At 36.2% G+C, this 4,742-nt stretch overlaps 1 long non-coding RNA gene across 1 annotated transcript; it reads left to right on the forward strand.

The window, feature by feature from the left end:
* The first annotated feature begins 2,364 nt into the window (after positions 1-2,364).
* On the forward strand, positions 2,365-3,771 carry LOC138882307 (uncharacterized). Its single transcript, XR_011403837.1, has 2 exons — positions 2,365-2,650; positions 2,754-3,771. It is a non-coding gene; the product is annotated as an uncharacterized lncRNA (long non-coding RNA).
* Positions 3,772-4,742: the final 971 nt, after the last annotated feature.

The raw sequence follows: 4,742 nt of genomic DNA on the forward strand, positions 1-4,742 counted from the left end.
TTCTAAATTGTAATTCCCATATGGAAATGATTTTAATAGGAGTATAAATGCTTTAATAATTTGGCAGCGTCATCACTTTCTTTTTTTGTTTTTGGGTATAATAAAGTATGAGGTTAAGGCTACGGGGAAGTGCACGGTTAGCCACTAATAACACATGTATTTACTTTTAAGTCACTGTTTAAAATATTTTTAGTTTTTAGCCACTGCTTTAATAAACTTTAACTGCCCGGACAAAAATACCCTTCTGCTCATGTCCTTAACTTTTGAACTTAACTTCAGGGCTTCAGGACTACATGTCCTTAACTTTTGAACTTGTAACTCTAAGTTAAGGACTACATGTCCTTAACTTTTGAACTTGGAACTCGAAGTTCAGGACCACCTGTCCTTAATTTCTGTGCTTGTAACTCTAAGTTAAGGACTATTTTGAACTTGTAAGTCTAAGTTGAGGATCTATTGTCCTTAACTTTTGAGTGTTAGTCTAAGTTCAGGACCAAATGTCCTTAACTTTTGAACTTGTAACTGTAAGTTCAGGACCAAGTATTCTTAACTTAGAGCTTGTTAGTATAAGTTCAGGACTATTGTCATTAACTTTTGAGCTTGTTAGTCTAAGTTCAGGACCTATTGTCCTTAACTTTTGAGCTTCTTAGTCTAAGTTCAGGACCTATTGTCCTTAACTATTGGGCTTCTTAGCCTAAGTTCAAGACCTATTGTCCTTAACTTCTGAGCTTGTTAGTCTAAGTTCAGGACTTCAGGACCTATTGTTCTTAACTTTTAAACTTGTAACTGTAAGTTCAGGACCTATTGTCCTTAAGTTTTGAGCTTGTTAGTCTAAGTTCAGGACCAAGTGTCCTTAACTTTTGAACTTGTAACTCTAAGTTCAGGACCAAGTGTCCTTAACTTAAGGGTATAAGCACAGAAATTAAGGAAATGTAATCCATAATTTAGAGTTACAAGCATAGAAATTAAGGACAGGTAGTCCTGAACTATTACATGTTGATCCTTAATTGCTGCCAAACGCATAAGTTTATAGCAGAGATCATAGTTCATGTAAAAACATGTTTAGATTTTGAACGTAAGATGTCTTCAACGAGCAAATAATGTGGACTTTTTAGTGACGAACCAGTTTGGTATTTCACCAGTACGTTTGTTGTTTGAGAGATCTAACATAGACAATCTGATTAGTTCTTGAGGAAGGTGAGATTCTGCAGATTGCATGATCCCAACATTAAACTGTTCAGTTGGGGAGCAAGGAAAGTTCCGATTCATTTATATTTGTGTCAACTAATTAACTGTTATGGGATTTGAGAGAGAGAAACGAGAGTTTGGAAAGAAAAGTAATGGAAGAAAGGGTAAAAATATCTTTTCATATTAATTTTAATAGAACAGTGACTATTTTTGCTCAACATTAGAATTGCTGGATAAAAAATAAATATTATCTTAAATAGTGGCTACCCCATGCCATTTTTACTAAGGCTACACTAAAAAAACAAATAGTTTGTAGTCTATTTAGTACCACTGACAGTTTAGTATCTTATAATATATAATGTGCAAAGTTCGGTTTTATTTACGCATGTCGGTGCGATAATATAAAAAATCTTAAGATTTAATCTCAACTAAAAAAAAACATAAAATAGAACGAGAAAATAAAAGGAAAAGAAAGACACTATTCCATCTGCAGAGATCTATTACTCAACATCGTCACAAGCACTTGTTACAAGTTACTGGACCCAGCCAGGGTCGTATGTAGCGTATACGAGACGGGTTCAATTGAATTCATAACTTTCGATACGGAACATAAATTTATGTGTAAAATCTACTAAAATTGTAACAAGTAGTAGATTTGAACTCATAGCTTTAAAAATATAATAAGTTTAATGCTAAATATTATAAAAGTTGAATCCACAGAGTTTAAATCCTGGATCCGCCTCTGGACTGCAAAGTTCCAAAGTTTAGACAAGGAATAGATCTCTAGATTAGAAATCACATGAATTGGATTTATAAAATTAGAATCTTTAAAGGTATCACATAATATATGTATACATTTTGCATCATTTTGTTTGGCAAATTGATTAAAATAATTTTGGATTCGGAATCTTGTTCTGGTGAGGGTGTGAGTGGTAGGCACCTAAGGGTGTCAATAACTAATAGAGTAGGTATAAATGTCGCAAAATCAGACTCCAAGTCCCATCGCAGACAACAAAACTTAGGTAATTTCCTTATGTTTACCTAAAAAAATTTGTCGCGCTCCTAAAGTTGGGGTAGGACGTGATTGGCACCTGACCTAAGCAATACATCGAGTGAACCTTTAACTTTTTTTTTGGTTAAACTGGATGCATTATATAACAAAAAACTACTCGTTAGGGCTTACAAACGGATTGTTTGTGGGTGGATATATCAAATCACCCACTGCCTGACCATTGTTAATAATATTACAGTCCATAATTTATCTTTGGAAAGCATTTCCTACAATGTCTGCCTAAAAAACATGAGTGATAAATACCGGAGGAACTGCTGTTATAAAATATTTTCAAAAAGGTTCTTGTTAGTGCCCTATTTGCCAGTAGGTCAACATCTATGTTGGTCTCTCTGTAGCTGTGTTTCACCACCACGGCGCCTAGTCTTTGGACAATTGACCTGCATTCAGAAATAAGTGAGTCAAAAAGAAGATTCACGTTGAGTAGCATTCTAATTACCTCAGTTGAATCAGCGTTTATTTCCAACGGTGTTAACTGTCTTTCTTCTGCAATTTGCAGCCCTTTTAGAATCGCTAGCAATTCTGCCTGAGTGTTGGTGGTGTGCTGGATGGATCCTATGTAGCCCAGTACCCAATTCCCACTTGCATTTCTGAAGACTCCTCCCAGCCTTCCCCTTCCAGAATTCCCTGTTGCAGCTCTATCAGTGTTGAGCTTGTAAGTGTTGATTTTTGGGGGCTCCCATTTGACCCAGATATTTTTTTGAATTTTGGATGCTTTATTCAATCATAATGGTTACATATTCAGTTGCCTTAGCTATAGCACTTTTGGTGTCCATCCCCTCCTTTCTATTGTTGAATAGATTGTTGTTCCTTGCGAGCCAGATTTGCCAGAAGCAGAAAGGTAGGAGTTCTTTCTAGGTGATGATGTTGTTGTAGTGTTCTTTCTTGAGTGATGCCTATGTGTTTGGCCAATCCCTAGCTGTGAATGATGGTAAAATAGTAGTGGTGTTGTTTGTGCTTTGTGAGAGGATTGCTGGCCAGAAAAGCTTGGAGTTTGTGCATTCAAAGAAGATGTGTGCTGATGTTTCAGTAGCTTGATTGCAAAAGCTGCATGTGGGATCTGCTTGTATCCCAACATGATGGAGAAAAGCTTCAATGGGGAGCCTATCATGGAAGAGTAGCCAAAAGAATGATTGAATCTTGTTAGGGACTTTTAATTTCCAGATCCATAAGTAATTGTTACTTATGATTTCATCTCTTTGATGTTGAAGGTTGTCCAAAAGGGAGTAAGCTGATTTTGTGGAATTGATTCCATTTGAGGTGACTCCCCAGATCATTCTATCTTCCTTGATTGGGTTGGGTGAGATGAAAGTGTTATGAATGAAGTTTATGATATTTTGAGGGATGGTAAGATAGATGGTAGAGAGCCGAGAGGTCCTAAGTTCCATGATTATAAGCAGAAGCTACAGTTTTAGCCATATCTTCTTTGGTCAGAGGTCCTTCTATTAAAGGAACATTTAACTAAGTTGTACTAAGAATCATGATGACTAAATTAATCCCAAAACAATATTATGACATATTTATTAACTGAAAGCTAAATTCAAACTGAGTGCTAAGTCATAAATCTCCACAAAATACCGAAATGAGAATGAAAAATGTATAATACCCACTAGACTAAGTCATGAGTCTCTAAGAATACTGAACATTTACGACTTTGGGGCATACCCCCAAACGCTAAAATAATGCAAATAAATATTAAATTTGAGTCTCCATCGAGAAGAGGAGTGGGAAATGCTAGGTTGAAAGCTACTCCTATCATGTAATGACAAGGATGTGATCAACAGTAGTTGTATCCATGAAAAATGAAAGCAGACCCTCACAAGCTAAGTATCATGATGGGATACCCAACGAGTCTCATAGTCTACCTCCTAAGAAGGCAGAGAGACCTTCTGGGATAAACATAACAAGAAGAAAAGATATTCATATAAAGCGTGTAAGCAGTTTAAGGTCAGAAAAGTTATAATACACTAAAGACTAAAATTGTAAGCTGAAGTTTTAAGGTAATAGTTAAACTGAAATAGAATTTAAGTTACTCATGATGGCCCTACGTACGTGAGATCTAGCAACACACACTGGGGAGTGTCGGTCTATCTCCCCAACAAACAATAGCCCCTACGAGTGTGGGTTAGCTAACCCTGGCCCTGATAGCACTCACGCAAGGGGAGGTCGACTAGCTCTCCCTTCTGAACGTGATCATATTAATGCATGAATAAATGTTGAAACTGAAATACTGAACTGAACATAAATATCACAAACAAAGGCATATAACAAGTGGTAATACAAGTAAGTAGGTAATTCCGTCACATATAAAGTAGTACCAAATAAGAATGAAGTGAACTGAGTAATAAAGTACAAGAAGATATGGCTTAGATTTATCGAACATATGTAGCACGAGGATTCTGATGGAATTCTCTACTAGGAGAGTGAGCCTCATTTCACCTTAAAACTTTAGCTGCAATTCGTATCTTTAAGTAGGCATTTAGACATG

This window comes from Nicotiana sylvestris, chromosome 11, assembly GCF_000393655.2.
Source record: "Nicotiana sylvestris chromosome 11, ASM39365v2, whole genome shotgun sequence".
NCBI lineage: Eukaryota > Viridiplantae > Streptophyta > Magnoliopsida > Solanales > Solanaceae > Nicotiana > Nicotiana sylvestris.